Source organism: Silene latifolia, chromosome 8 (assembly GCF_048544455.1).
Source record: "Silene latifolia isolate original U9 population chromosome 8, ASM4854445v1, whole genome shotgun sequence".
Classification (NCBI taxonomy): Eukaryota; Viridiplantae; Streptophyta; class Magnoliopsida; order Caryophyllales; family Caryophyllaceae; genus Silene; species Silene latifolia.
Genome location: NC_133533.1, coordinates 107,832,446 through 107,849,391, shown reverse-complemented (window position 1 = coordinate 107,849,391; position 16,946 = coordinate 107,832,446).

Sequence of the window (16,946 nt, the reverse complement as noted above, 5' to 3'; positions counted from 1 at the left end):
TTCTCAAATATTATTTCTTGATGTTTAACTTCAAAGTATTTAAAAGATAACATATAAAATATTTAACTAAAAGTAATACGGAGTATTTGGTTAGTCATAATCAATATTTTATATTTGACTTATACATATTTAATTAAAAATATTAAAGAAAAATGTAACGTGTTTTCTACTTTTTCATGTCGTTTATAATACTATATTACTTAATAATCATTACTTTAGTTTTGATTATTCAAATGCACTTATTCAAATGATTGTAAGATATAAATGTTTCACAATCTTAACTATTGAAAGTAATGATGTATTTCTTGAAAAAAACATATTGTGTATGTATATATGTACTTATTCAATTAATATATCTTTTAATTAAAACATCCTCAAGATTATACAACTAACATTGCCATTAGTTCTCGACTTATAATTAGTACTCTATGGTCAATGTGTTCTATGTATTGTTTTGTATTTTTAGTTAAGTTTATAACTTATGCTTATGTTTTACTAAATACTAATGATCAGATTGGATATGTGACATGACAAATTAAGCCTACAATGAACAATGAACATATCCAGCTTTATATTTAGTTATTGTAATGCTAAATGTAAAGTAGAGGTAGTATATGAAATCATTCCTAAATATTGTATATGTTGGTGAATTAGCCTATGGTTCTTTAGCAACTTAGTGATTTTTTTGTATATATACACAGTGAATTGTTTGCTTGTTCATAATATCTTTATAAAAAGATAAATAATTGGTTGAGAAGAGGGATATAGTTTTAAAACTGGAAAAAGTACATACTTACATAGCAAAATTGAAACTTAAAGTACCCTAAATTTGTAAATACTCATATCCCTCTATATATTCCATTTTACTCTCTCATTTCTTTTTTTTTTTACTATTATCGTCCTCTTTAGTATATTGGGAAGATTTAAAGAAACACAAACTATGAACAACTTATGCTACCCTTCAAATTAAAGAGAGTTATGACAATTTGATGAAAATATTATTAATTAGTTATCTTGGGCAGTATTGAATGGTCAGATTTTCTTTTATCAACTTAGCTTGCAAAGCAAGGAATAAAAAATTTCTCTTATCACAAAGTACTTTAATTGCAGATTATATATGAAATATGATAATCATCAGAGGCATAATACGAAATACATGGGAACATGGCAATCAAATACATTTCTCTTAAACTATAATAAAAATGGCAGGCTAACTACATTAAACTCAATGCATTAAGAATATACTTTGATGTTGATTAACACTTGTACAAATCCGAGCCCGTTTCCTTCATTATCACTGGCCATTTAACCGTTATGATTAAATAAGTTTAATACAAACAATTAAAGAAATAATTTTAGTATGAGGTTGGTACCTTAGCAAAGTTTCTATTACACACTTTTTGTAGATAACATTTCAGGTGCACAAAAATTATACTGATAAAAGTTTCCATTGAACTCCACATTATTTTAAATCCTTGTAGCGATGCAATTCCGAAGCAGCTAAATAAAATCGAGAAAGATAAGGTACTGATAATTATGTACTTTAAAAGCTTAACATCTAGGCAAATATATTTTAAAATATGAGAGGAGGAAAAAGATAGAAGAACTCTAACACTAAGATGAAAGAACTACTTGTTATAAATATTTGAGAATTTATATCTACCTTCTCTTTTCTACCTTCTCTTCTATCTTCTCCTCTCACAACCGATTAAAATATCGTTTCTTTTGCTTCATCTACTTGCTTTTCGACCCCACACGATATATACTAAATTTAATCAATTGTGAGAGGGAAAGGAAGAAGGTAGAAGAAAAGGTTGGAGGGAGAAGGTCTATAGCACCCCTTTAAATATTTATACTTGTGTATGGCTACATATGTAGGAAGGAGGTCAACGAAAAATTTCGTTGGAAGTTGAGGCATTTATTGAATATTTGAACATGTAGCACATTCGTTCTAAATTGCCCATTTGAATCTATAATGCTCCATTTACTATCTCATAGAACTGGCTAATTGACTAAATTCGACGTCTAAAGTTATTGGAATTATAATCCACATCTTATCAATATCGTACTCCTCCCTTAGTCATTTTACTACCTATGAAAAATTTGGTGCATCTGGACATACATCGTATACTTGTATGAACATACTTTTGATATTTATGATGTATTTTTTTTTAAAATAATTTTTTCTATATGCCACGTGTCGAATCCACACTTTCGCAAATTCACTAAGATCTTCCACTTTCCTTATTTGTCTATATTTTGTGGTTACAATATCTTATGACCCCATATTCTCTCTCTTACTTTCATTTACATCCACATATCATACCTGTAACACCCCCATACTCCAAGTGCCTTACCAGGACCACTCAGGTATGAAGACATTACCATCTCGGTTACCCGAGGCAATGATAATCAAATAAACAATGAAGAAACAACGTTTAAATATAAATACTTAGCGAAGAGTTACAATTCTCAAAACCCAACCAAATGTGTAATACATGTCCTCAAACTGACTGTTCTAACTGAAATGTAAATAACTAATAAGCTACAACGGAAGACTCCTATCATCATGTCGTGGCAATCCCCGGCTATCCCAAGACTCATCTCAATACCGCTCAATATCTCGCTCACCATCCCCGAATGGATCACCGCAGTTTACAAAACAACACCGGGTCGATACTAATCACACAATTCAATATATATTAACAATAAGATAAAAGATGCCTTAATCACACACACACACAATCACGCCAAATCCAATCATCTCAATCACCGATCGTCCACCTTTGGACCGCCATGAGTGGGGGACCGCAGCCGTACCCACCAAATCCCCGCTCCACATAGTGAGCGATAACCCTGTCCATTAATGTGCACATCCCTTCTGTGGTGGGTTCCACAGAAGGCAAAACTAGGGCGTGAAGTCACTCCCGCAAGTGACCCCACTCAGCCGAGGCCACGTCTCGCGAACCATAGACAACGATCACAACCACAATCACAATACAATTACTATATCAAACAACCAAACACAACACATCAACCAATATCCCATTATGGGATTAATACTGAGTAGGAAACCCTACCGGTAAGCACACAATCGACGGTCTCTCTATCTTTGAATCAAAAGCTTCATGTATGAACCCTCCTCCTATCATACAACATATAAAGGCTACCAAATCACATACTACACATAAACCCCCAAATCTCTAAATTAAGGTTTAACCAAATCAAAGGAAATACAATAAAAAGGGTACACAGATCTTACCCTTGACGCAAGGAACTCAATGGTATAACCAACGCTAAGCACTTACCTTCCAAACTCCGGGGATTGCTAATAATGCGATTAGGATGAAGACTTGCTTGCTTTCTCTCTTAAACAGTAATTTAGGTTTTGTAAAAATGATTTAGAATAATGACGATAAAGCTTATATACCTTAATCGCATAATTAACAAAACCCGAGAAAACTCCCCTTAAAACCGGACACTCGATCGAGTACCCGAGGTACTCGATCGAGTACCCCCTTACTCGATCGAGTACCCTAGCTACTCGATCGAGTACAACAACAGTCGAAACTTTTCTAAAACGCAACTCACCCTTACTCGACAGAGTAAGGCCTACTCGATAGAGTACCCCAAGACTTATAAATACGGAGTATTACAGTCTTCCCTCCTTAAAAGGAACTTCGTTCCCGAAGTTCAAACCACTACTAAACAAAGGTACTCCCATAACATTCCCGACTCAACAACCAAAACAAAATTCAACATAAAACATGTTACTAACCCAACTCATCCCGACAAACATACCGACGCAACATACAAAAGGGGTATAAAACTCTTAAAAACTGTTCGCGATCATCTCCTACCCCCCTAAAAGAAACAAGGTTACGTCCCCGTAACCATACATACCTGATCAAAAAGGAAAGGGTAACACTCTTTCATAGCCTCCTCTGACTCCCATGTAGCTTCCTCGGTCTCGTGGTTAGACCAAAGGATCTTGAGCAGAACTGTCTCACCACTCCTAGTATTTCTAACCTTTCGGTCAAGAATCTGCTTAGGCACCTCAAGATATGATAAGGACTCATCTAGCTCTAAGTTCTCGGCCTCTAATACATGTGACGGATCACTCACATACTTCCGCAGCTGCGATACATGAAACACATTATGCACTCTCTCTAATGCGGTGGTAAAGCCGACGATATGCAACTTCCCAACTCGCTCTAAGATCTCATAAGGCCCGATAAACTTTTGACTTAGCTTGCCTTTCTTCCCAAATCTCATAACCCCACGCATAGGAGACACTTTCAAAAGAACTTTGTCCCTCACTTGAAACTCTATGTCCCTGCGATGTAGGTCCGCATAATAACTCTTTTGCCTATCCCGAGCCGCCCTCATCCGTTCCCCGATCATCTTAACTGCTCCACCATCTCATGCACCATCTCTGGTCCTAAAACCACTTTGTCTCAAAGACTATCGTCCCAACAAATTGGACTCCTACATCTCCTCCCATATAAAGCCTCAAACGGTGCCATACCAATACTAGTGTGATAGCTTGTTATTATAAGAAAATTCTATCAAGTCCAACCTCTGTTCCCAGCTACCACCAAAGTCCATCACACAAGCTCGCAACATATCCTCAAGAGTCTTGATTGTTCTCTCAGTATGTCCGTCTGTCGCAGGATGAAATGTTGTACTCATCTTCAAAGTTGTTCCCAACGATTCCTGCAACTCCTTCCAAAACCTCGATATAAACCTCGCATCTCTGTCAGACACTATGTCCTTAGGAACTCCATGTAACTTAAGCACGTTCTTTCGATAGGCCATAGCCAATTGTGCCTTAGTCCATGTATCTTTCATTGGAACAAAGTGAGCCGACTTGGTCGATCGATCCACTTTGTTACCCGGATCATGTTGTTACCTTGTTGACTCTTTGGTAAACCCACAATGAAATCCATGGAAATGGATTCCCACTTCCACTCGGTACCTCTAAAGGTGAATCTTCCTTGTGGTCGTCATTTTGTTCCCCTTTAACTCTCTGGCATGTCAAACAACGGACACAAACTCAATTTGTCTCTTTCTTCATCCCAGGCCACCAAAACGTTTTCTTCAAATCCTTGTACAGTTTGTCACCACCCGGATGTACTGAGTATGATGTACAATGCGCCTCTGTCATGATAGTCTTTTTCAACTCCTCATCATTAGGGACACACCACCTGCCATCGAACCTCAAACTACCATCTGTATGAATAGAAAATTGGGACACTGTCCCTTTCTCTACTTCAGCTCTCCACTCCACTATCTTAGGATCCAACGCCTGTTTACCTCGAATGTCATCATAAAACTCAAGATGTACTGTCATATCACCCATGGCGTCTCCTTTCTGCATCATATGTATCCCAAACCTTGCTACCTCATCAAAGATAAGAGCTGTACACAGAGAATGTACACTCTTCCTACTCAAAGCATCAGCAACCACATTGGCTTTCCCTTCATGGTAGATGATTTCCATGTCATAATCGCCAATCAACTCCATCCACCTCCTCTGTCTCATGTTCAACTCCTTTTGAGTGAAAATGTACTTGAGACTCTTGTGATCAGAAAATACCTTAAAGATTGCTCCATAAAGGTAATGTCTCCAAATCTTGAGAGCAAACACTACCGCACCCAACTCCAGATCATGAGTAGGGTAGTTCTCCTCATAAGGCTTCAATTGCCTAGAAGCATAGGCAATCACTTTACCGTTCTGCATCAACACACATCCCAACCCATTCTTTGAGGCATCTGTATAAACCTCAAAGTTCTCGGTCCCTTCAGGCAATGCTAAGACAAGAGCTGTGGTCAAACGCTCCTTTAATGTTTGGAACGCCGTCTCACAACTCTCATCCCAACGAAACCTGTTCTCTTTCCTCATCAACGCTGTCATAGGTCTAGGTATCTTGGAAAAATCTTTCACGAACCGTCTGTAGTATCCAGCTAAACCCAAGAAACTCCTAAACTCAGCAACATTCTTTGGTGCTTTCCACTTTGTCATCGCTTCTATCTTTCGGATCCACACGCCTACCCCATCTTTAGAGATCACATGCCCCAGAAAAGCAACTTTCTCTAACCATAACTCACACTTGGATAGCTTCGCATACAACTCATGGTCCCTCAAAGTTTGCAACACGATCCTTAGATGCTCCTCATGTTCCTCCTTAGTCTTAGAATAGACTAAGATATCGTCGATAAACACCACTACGAACTTATCCAAAAACTGTCTAAAGATCTTATTCATCAAATCTATAAACACTGTCGGTGCATTAGACAACCCAAACGGCATCACCACATACTCATAATGACCATACCTTGACGTGAAAGTCGTCTTTGGTATGTCCACCTCTCTAATCTTCACCTGATGGTACCCCGACCTCAAATCAATCTTAGAAAAGACTGATGCGCCACTCAACTGATCAAACAGGTCATTTATCCTTGGCAAAGGATACTTGTTCTTCACGGTCACTCGGTTCAGCTCTCTGTAGTCTATGCACAACCTCAGACTCCCATCTTTCTTCTTTAAGAAAAGAACTGGTGCTCCTCACGGCGATACACTAGGTCTAATGTATCCCTTCTCTATCAGATCATCCAACTGATTTCTAAGCTCCTCCATCTCCTTAGGACCCATGCGGTACGGTGCCTTAGAGATTGGCCCCGTCCCTGGTTTCAACTATAATGTGAAATATATCTCTCTTCCCGGCGGCAACCCCGGAATCTCCTCTGGAAAAACATCGGCAAACTCTCCCACCACTGGTATCTCATCCACTGCCGGACTCTCTATCCGGTCATCTCTCACATGGCACAAGATCAAAGGACATCCCTTCCTCAGATAAGACTTCAAGGTGACAGCTGCAATCAACTTAACTTTGGGTTTGACTAGAAACCCACGATAAGACACACTAACACCCTTAGGACCTCTTAAAGACACTTTCTTTTGATGACAGTCTATCTTAGCTTTATACTTTCCTAACCAATCCATCCCGACTATCATCTCAAACCCGTCAAAAGGAAACTCTAGCAAGTCTACAGGTAGATCAACTTGCCCAACTATCATAGATACATCTCTAAACAACCTCCCACATGATACGGACTCACCCGAAGGTATAAAAACTTGCTCACTAACAGACTCATATACCCTCAAACCCAATCGCTTAACATGACTCGAAGATACAAACGACTGAGAAGCCCCGAATCAAACAAAACAAAGGTATGAACACCATTAACAAGAAAAGTACCGGTGATAACGTGAGCATCCTCCTCACCGCTTTCTTCTCCATCATGAATAACTTTCCATCGGTCTTCCGTCCACCTCCCCGGACAAGATCTTGGCCGAGGTGGTCGGCTTAGCACCCGACCCTTGATTGTTGTTGTTGTTCGCCGGTGGTTTCTGATAAGAATTATCGCCGTTGCGGTTGCCTCCACTCTGGTAACTCTGACTTCCCCGGTTTGGCCATGATCCAGCCGGTCTGTTGCTCGCATAGCTCTGCGCAGGTCTCTGGAAAGATCTCGGTGCACTTGTGCACTCATGCCTCTTGTGGCCCACACCACCACAGCTATAGCAGGTCACACCCCAACTACCACTAACACTTCCACGGCCACGTCCAAAGGAAGCCCCAGCACTGAACCCTGACCCAAAAGAAAACCCCTTAGGCTGATTGTGGTTGCCTTTCTTGTGATTAGATTGGCCACCACCCTCGCTCTCAGACTTCCTCTTCTCACCACCTGACCTCTCCTGAGCCATCTCCACCAACCTCTCAGCTCTCCCAGCCCTCTCATAAGCTTCCTTAACATTAGTAAGGACTCCCACGGGTAACTTATCCATAATCTTAGGGGTCAACCTCTCTCAAACCTCGGTGCCAAATTCTCTTCACTCAAACCCATATCCTCAAAGATACCTAGACTTATCATTGAACCGCTCGTAGTACTCGGCCACGAGACATCTCGGCGGTCATCTTAAAATGTCAAACTCTTCTCTCAACTTACTCCTCACATGCTCCAGTACAAACTCCTTTCTCACGGCTCTACGAAACTCCTCCCAAGGTATAGCGGGTAAACCTTGGTTTGTATATATCTCCTTAGCACTCACTTTCACCGTATCCCACCACTTGCCACCGCCTCCCTCGGATAGAACGCACTGTTCCACTCTCATCTCATCAGACAAAGTGAACCAAATCTAATATGTTCTCCATCTCTCTAAGCCAACTATCGAGAAGGTTAGGCTCCCCAACTCCCTTATACTCTTTCGGGTTAAACCTCGCTATATAGAGGCTGATTTTAGAATGATCAACCTCCTTCTCCTTATCCTTATCCTTATCTTTCCCCACAGTCTTTAAAGCCTCAGTGAGAGCATCCTGATGCTCCAACATCTTAACGATGTCATCGATGTTCATAAGCTCAGCTCTCGCATACAAAGCGGTCTTCTTGGGCGGCATCTTGAAACTATACATAAGAAAGGGTAGACATAAACACACGTACTAAACCTCAAAACACGAAAACACGCTGCCCAGAACCTACTCGATCGAGTTCCCAAACACACTCGATCGAGTAACGGGCTACTCGATCGAGTGCCCAACATACTCGATCGAGTACCCAAACATCAGACCCCAAACAGACCTTCTGATCTCTAACATACTCGACCGAGTAGCTAAGCTACTCGGTCGAGTGACCCCCTACTCGATCGAGTACCCCTAGTTACTCGATCGAGTACCCAAAAACACGATTCTGGACTCAAAATCGTCAAAAACCCACCCGATCGAGTCAGTCCCACTCGATCGAGTCATGTTAACTCATAAACGCTACCCGCATGCTATATCATATGCTAACATGCTAAAAACTTTATAAAACCACATATTATATCATAACTAAGCATATAATGCTACGCATCCTTCCGTACGATCTACGAGATCACTATATCATGTTATTAAATGCCACCTTATAAACATCCAACATGTTATCACTCCAACAACAAGTCTACATATTTCATTAACCTTTCTTTCACATTCTCAACCTTCTACTTCAAACATCCAACAATTAACACACTTCATCACATTCTTACACAAGCTGACCAAGCAACACATACGACCTTGACATACACCCCCACGTGACCGGTTCAAAATTGTAGGGCAAGTTCGCGACTTTAGGACGTCTCCCAAGCTTTTGCATTAGCTCCTACAACTTTTACCCCGGGTTCATTTTAATTGACTCCCTATGTTCATTAGGTTCATTGGTTACAGGTTTCAGGATCGTCGCTCTGATACCATTTGTAACACCCCCATACTCCAAGTGCCTTACCAGGACCACTCAGGTATGAAGACATTACCATCTCGGTTACCCGAGGCAATGATAATCAAATAAACAATGAAGAAACAACGTTTAAATATAAATACTTAGCGAAGAGTTACAATTCTCAAAACCCAACCAAATGTGTAATACATGTCCTCAAACCGACTATTCTAATCGAAATGTAAATAACTAATAAGCTACAAATGGAAGACTCCTATCATCATGTCGTGGCAATCTCGGCTATCCAAGATACTCATCTCAATACCGCTCAATATCCGCTCACCATCCCCGAATGGATCACCGCAGTTTACAAAACAACACCGGGTCGATACTAATCACACAATTCAATATATATTAACAATAAGATAAACAGACAGCTTAACTGTCACACACACACAATCACGCCAAATCCAATCATCTCAATCACTGACTGTCCACTGGACCAGCCCTGCCAGTGGGGGACCGCAGCCGTACCCACCAAATCCCCGCTCCACATAGTGAGCGATAACCCTGTCCATTAATGTGCACATCCCTTCTGTGGCGGGTTCCACAGAAGGCAAAACTAGGGCGTGAAGCCACTCCCGCAAGTGACCCCACTCAGCCGAGGCCACGTCTCGCGAACCATAGACAACGATCACAACCACAATCACAATACAATTACTATATCAAACAACCAAACACAACACATCAACCAATATCCCATTATGGGATTAATACTGAGTAGGAAACCCTACCTGGTAAGCACACAATCAGACGGTCTCTACTGCTGAATCAAAAAGCTTCCTGTATGAACCCTCCTCCTATCATACAACATATAAAGGCTACCAAATCACATACTACACATAAACCCCCAAATCTCTAAATTAAGGTTTAACCAAATCAAATGAAATACAATAAAAAGGGTACACAGATCTTACCCTTGACGCAAGGAACTCAACGGTATAACCAACGCTAAGCACTTACCTTCCAAACTCCGGGGATTGCTAATAATGCGATTAGGATGAAGACTTGCTTGCTTTCTCTCTTAAACAGTAATTTAGGTTTTGTAAAAATGATTTAGAATAATGACGATAAAGCTTATATACCTTAATCGCATAATTAACAAAACCCGAGAAAACTCCCCGTAAAAAATAGGACACTCGATCGAGTACCCGAGGTACTCGATCGAGTACCCCCTTACTCGATCGAGTACCCTAGCTACTCGATCGAGTACCCAACAGGTCAGAAACTTTTCTAAAACGCAACTCACCCTTACTCGACAGAGTAAGGCCTACTCGATAGAGTACTCCAAGACTTATAAATACGGAGTATTACAATACCCCACTAAATTCTACCTAAAAACAATTGTGGAAGAACATAGAGAATAGGAGGGAGTATCTTTTAGTAGTTTTTTTAAGTTATGTTTTTAAGAAATACAATGACTCTTCTAAATATATTTTTCTTAGGATTTAATGGTTTAAGTTTTATAACTTTCTCAAAATGTCTTTTTACGTAAACATAAAACATTATGAGACACTCACTTTAATCATCTCTCTACAAATAAAAATATTTCAATAAATATAAAGAAAATGCGCACCAAAAAAAATATAATGAAAATTATACTCAATTTGAAGCATTTTTCGCAATGAACGTAATTATTCACGTTTTAAAATTTATATCAAAATAATTTTTTAATAAAGTTAGTATCAAATCACCATAATTATTTAATTTAATTTTATAATAAAATTTATTAAATTATAATATATTTTGCTGAGATTTATACAAAGATTTATTATGTTTATATTTAATATTCAAATTTGTAATTAATACTTGTATTTAATGAGTTGACACGTGGCGCATCCACAGCGTTTCAACCATTATATATATATATATATATATATATATATATATATATATATATATATATATATATATATATATATATATATATATATATAAGATTATTTTTTTTTTAGATAATTGTGTGTTATTATTAATAAAATAAAAGTCGATTTACACAATATAATTACAATACCAAGTGAGATTACAAAAAACGAAATACTTAATATAACTAATACTACGAAATAGCGACAATAACACAAAACATGCTTGAATCACGCAACAGGCGGAGTAATCGGTTGTTGTTGAGTTGGAAAAGCGTGTTATGGAGTCTGAAATTAGAGGCAAAATTCATAACTTCAATCAAAGCTATAATGTTGATTGTTGGATTTGATGCCTTGAGAAAAGGCAAATCCACATTTTGCTTTGTTGTGTATCCCACATCGGTGGTGAACAACAAAGTTGTGGGATTTATATATCCCTTTGTCCTTTGTATGGATAAGAGAATGGACCAAGGTGGGTTTTGTTGTGTTTGTTGGGCCTGTGGGTTTGGGTCTAACACGCGCGCGCCGGCCCGGCCCGGCACGGTCCGGGCCCGGGTTTGGGTAAAGCCCCTGCGGGGCGGGCCAAAGGCCCACTTTTACCTTTTTGGTCCTCTGTGTGTGTCTTTGTCCAGATTCATCTGGACTTGTGTCCAGTCTGTTAGTGGGAGAGAGTCTTACTCCCACTATTCCGGGTTGAAAGCTGCGTTTTAGGAGATCGTTTTTGCTCCTAAAATCGTCTGTATTTTCCTATAAATACAGCACCAGTCCCCTGCAGATAAACACACAATTACACACACTTTTTCTTTCTTTCTCTTTCTCTCTTCTCTATAAAATTTCTGGGTATAGTTCCGATCAGTTCCAGGTCCGTCAGTTTCGAGTGGGCGATTCTGAAGGGCAGCAGTAGTGTAATCCTTGGGGAACTACCGGTCATTGCTGATCGCCACCACGGTCGTACCGGAATAATAGTTTTCAAGGCAGTGGTTCCGCACCACGTCACTACCTTTCATATTCGGTATTTCTGGTCCTTGTCTAGTTACTGCATTTATTTTTCCAACAATTTGAAAACTATTAGTATTGCAGTAGCTATGTCTGTTATCTCGAAAATTGTTTCTGAATTGGCGAAACTAGAGTCGTAGGATGGTCACAATTATAAGCGTTGGTCCCAGAAATTATTGATGTATTTTGAGCAGTTAGAAATTGATTATGTTTTATTTAATGACCCGCCTAAACCTATCACCCCTACTGATGTTGAGACGACCCCTCCTGCTGCTAAAGATGTTAAGTCAAATGAAGAGGATATTGCAAAATTTATGAAGGATAACAAAACTGCTAGGTGGCATATTCTGAATAATATGACAAACACCCTGTTCGACTTATTTGCTGTGAACAAGTCTGCTAAGTTTATTTGGGAGTCTTTAGAAACTAAGTATGGGGCTGATGATGCGGGGAAAAAGAAGTATGTTGTGGGAAAATGGTTGGGATTTCAAATGGCTGACGGAAAACCTATCATGGATCAAGTCCATGTCTATGAAAACTTATGTGCTGATGTTGTGAATGAGGGCATGAAACTTAATGATATCTTTGTAGCTAATGTTCTACTAGAGAAATTCCCTCACTCCTGGTCTGATTACCGAAACCAACTTAAGCACAAAAAGAAAGACCTGTCCCTTAAAGAACTTATAGGACATATGAGGACCGAGGAGGCTAATCGCCTTAAAGACCTTCCTGCTAGTCAATCTGTGATCATTCTGCTTTATTCTTTCTTTGTTAAAGCTAATCTGGTTGAGTCTGGTGGTCCGTCTAATGCTGAGAAATATAAGGGTAAGGGTAAGGTCAAGGTTGGTTAGGGTAAGAACCAGGGTCCTGCTAAGAAGAATGGTCCAGGAAAGCATACCAAACCGGTTCCTAAGATTCAGAAAGCTGCTAAGGGTCCTATTGTCTGCTATGTCTGTGGAAAACGTGGGGACAAAGCCTACCAATGTTCTGAGAAGAAATCTGCTGAGACCAATGTTGTTGTGACAGATGATGTTATTGCAGCTGTGGTTGTGGAAGCTAATCTGGTGGGTAATGTTGCTGAATGGGTCTTGGATACTGGAGCTTCGAGATACCTCTGTGCTGATAGGGGTTTATTTGTTGAGTTCGAAGAAGTTGCTGATGGGGAATGCGTCTACATGGGTAATTTTTCATCTGCAAAGATCACAGGCAAAGGCAAGATCTTTCTCAAACTCACCTCGGGGAAAACACTTGCTCTCAGTAATGTTTTATTTGTACCCTCATTGCGTCGAAACCTTGTGTCTGGTGCCTTGTTAAACAAAGCTGGTTTGAAACTTGTTTTTGAGGCTGACAAGGTGGTAATGTCGCATAATGGGGAATTTGTGGGCAAGGGTTATCTTTCTGGGGGTCTTTTTGTATTAAACACTGATTCTGCTATTAATAATATTGCATCTTCTTCTCGCTTATATCATTTGAGTCTATTGATGTTTGGCATGGTAGATTAGGTCATGTGAATGTGGATTACATTAAAAAAACTTAGAACTATGAGCTTAATTCCGAGTTTGACGAGTCAAGAATTCTCTAAATGTGCTAGCTGTGTTGAGGCTAAGTTTACAAAGAAGCCTAGTAAACCTGTGACTACTAGGAACACGAGTCTTCTTGAGTTAATTCACACCGACCTAGCTGACTTTAAAAATGTTGCAAGTAGAGGTGGCAAGAATTATTATGTTACGTTTATAGATGACTGTTCTAGATACACCCGTGTCTATTTGCTTAAGACTAAAGATGAAGCAGAACAATCTTTTATAAACTTTAAGAATGAAGTTGAGAACCAACTTGACAGGAAAATTAAAAGGGTGAGGTCTGATAGAGGTGGTGAGTATAAATCCAGTTATCTAGCCGACTTTTGTGCTGCAAACAGTTTAATACATGAGACTAGTCCACTTTACTTACCCCAATCCAATGGTGTAGCTGAACGTAAAAATAGAACTTTAAAAGAAATGATGAATGCTATGCTTTTAAGTTCTGGCCTATCTGACGATATGTGGGGGGAAGCAATTCTTTCAGCTTGTCACATTCTTAACCGTGTACCTCATAAGAAAATTGACAAGACACCCTACGAGATTTGGAAGGGCTATCCTCCTAACCTGAGCTTCCTTAGGGTATGGGGGTGTTTAGCTAAAGTAGGTTTACCTGATTTTAGGAGACCTACCGCTGGACCTAAGACCTATGATTGTGTGTTTATAGGTTATGCTCAAAATAGCTCTGCTTATAGATTTATGTCTTTGAGTGACCGTTCGATATCTGAGGCTAGAGATGCCGAATTCTTTGAGCATGTTTTTCCTTTTCAGAAAACTGTTGTGCCATCTCCTAGTTTACCTGTTGCATCTCATGATTTGTCTTCACATGCTAGTAGTAGTAGCACTTCTATTGATGTTCCTGTTGAACCTAGAAGAAGTAAAAGACCTAGATGCCCAAAGAACTTTGGTGATGATTATGATACAACTATGTTGTCTGAACTTGGATACACTGTTTGTGCTAGTGATGAGTTTGTTTCAGCTTTTTTAATAGAAGATGACCCAAAAACCTATAGTGAGACAATGAAATCCATTGATGCTAATTTTTGGAAAGATGCTATTAAAAGTGAACTTGACTCTATTGTGTCAAATCAGACTTGGGAGTTGACTGATTTACCTAAAGGTAGTAAACCCATTACAAGTAAATGGATCTTTAAAAAGAAAATGAGACCTGACGGTACAATAGAGAGGTTCAAAGCTAGACTTGTAGTTAGAGGCTTTACACAAAAGAACGGTATTGATTATTTTGATACTTACTCTCCTGTGACCAAAATTTTGACTATTAGGACTCTTGTCGCCTTAGCTGCTATTCATAACCTTATTATACATCAGATGGATGTTAATACTGCCTTTTTGAATGGTGAACTAAGGGAAGAGATCTACATGTCTCAACCTGAAGGTTTTGTGATTGAGGGTCGAGAGAGTAAAGTGTGTAAACTGAACAAGTCGCTTTATGGAATGAAACAAGCACCTAAACAGTGGTATGAAAAATTTAACAACACTTTGATAAGTAATGGGTATGTGGTTAACAATTCTGATTCATGTGTTTATTCAAAATTGATGGGATCTGATTGTGTAATTATATGCCTATATGTTGATGACATGTTAATACTTGGTAATAATTTGGAGGTGATAACTAGAACCAAAGATTTTTTGTCATCACATTTTGAGATGAAGGACTTAGGAGAAGCTAATGTTATCCTAGGAGTTAAGGTCATCCGAAACCCCAATGGAATCTGTCTAAGTCAATCTCATTATGTTGAAAAAGTGTTGAAAAAGTTTAACTGCTTTGATGATGTGCCTGCTAGAACACCCTATGATCCTAGTGTACACTTGTGTAAAAACTTGGGCAAGAGTGTTTCCCAAGAAGAGTATGCTAAAATCCTAGGTAGTGTGATGTTTCTTATGAACTGTACTCGACCAGATATTGCATATGCAGTTAGTAGACTGAGTCGTTATACACATAACCCTAACATTGAACACTTGAATGCTCTTCGTCGCTTGTTAAAATACCTAAGAGGAACAGTTGATCTGTGTTTGCATTATGGTAAATTTCCTGCTGTGTTAGAAGGATATTGTGATTCAAATTGGGTTGCAGGTAACGATGAAATCTGTTCTACTAGTGGTTATGTCTTCACCATGGGTGGAGGTGCCATATAGTGGAAGTCTTCTAAACAGACTTGTATAGCACGCTCTACCATGGAGTTGGAGTTCATAGCTCTTGAGTTGGCAGGACAAGAAGCTGAGTGGTTGAAAAACCTATTGGTTGATGTACCAGTATGGGGAGGACGGCTTACACCGGTCTCCATGCTGTGTGACTCGAAAGCTGCTATTGGCGTTGCAAAGAATAGTGTCTATAATGCGAAAAAGAGACACATGCGAATAAAGCACGCTGCAGTTAAACAACTCCTTGAGAACGGAGTGATTACTGTGGACTATGTGAAGTCCGAAAGTAATCTTGCCAATCCCTTTACTAAGGGGCTGATTAAGAGATTAGTCGTTGACACGTCGAGGGGAAAGGGGCTTAGGTCCTTAAGTTAAGATTGATATCTGACTAGGTCCAAAGTTTCTATTCCTATGGCGTAGTATGATTCATAGCCTTTATGGTGGTGCTTTTGAGACGCACTTGATGAATTATACACCAGGTTGGACTTATGTCCTTAATGGCTCGTGTGAGAAGTGCTCTTATGGGAAGCACTTGAGCCACCTACGTAGCTGTGATGATCCCAAGACTATGAGAAGTCTTGTGAACACATCTATTAGTACCAAGGTAACGCATAAGCTCTAAAGAGCGCGTTGCACTCTGAAATCACGGAACGATCAAATTCGAAGGTATGATATATGCTGTGGGGGGTATCGACTGAAGATCAGTTAGGAATTCAAATCGCAAGATATTCTCTCGCTGTAAGTAAGTTGTTTCCTCACTTCACTAAAGTGTCAATTCAAATCGAAAGATATTGATACCTAGGTATTGATATCGAGAAAGAAATTCCTGGGTAAAGGAAGGATTGGATACTTAGGTATCAATATCTTTCGATTTGAATTGACTCTTTAGTGAAATGAGGAAACAACTTACTTACAGCGAGAGAATATCTTGCGATTTGAATTCCTAGCTGAGCTTCGGTCGATACCCCCCACAACACATATCATACCTTCAGATTAAGATCATTCCGCGAAAGTGCAACGCGCTCTTTTGGAGCAATGC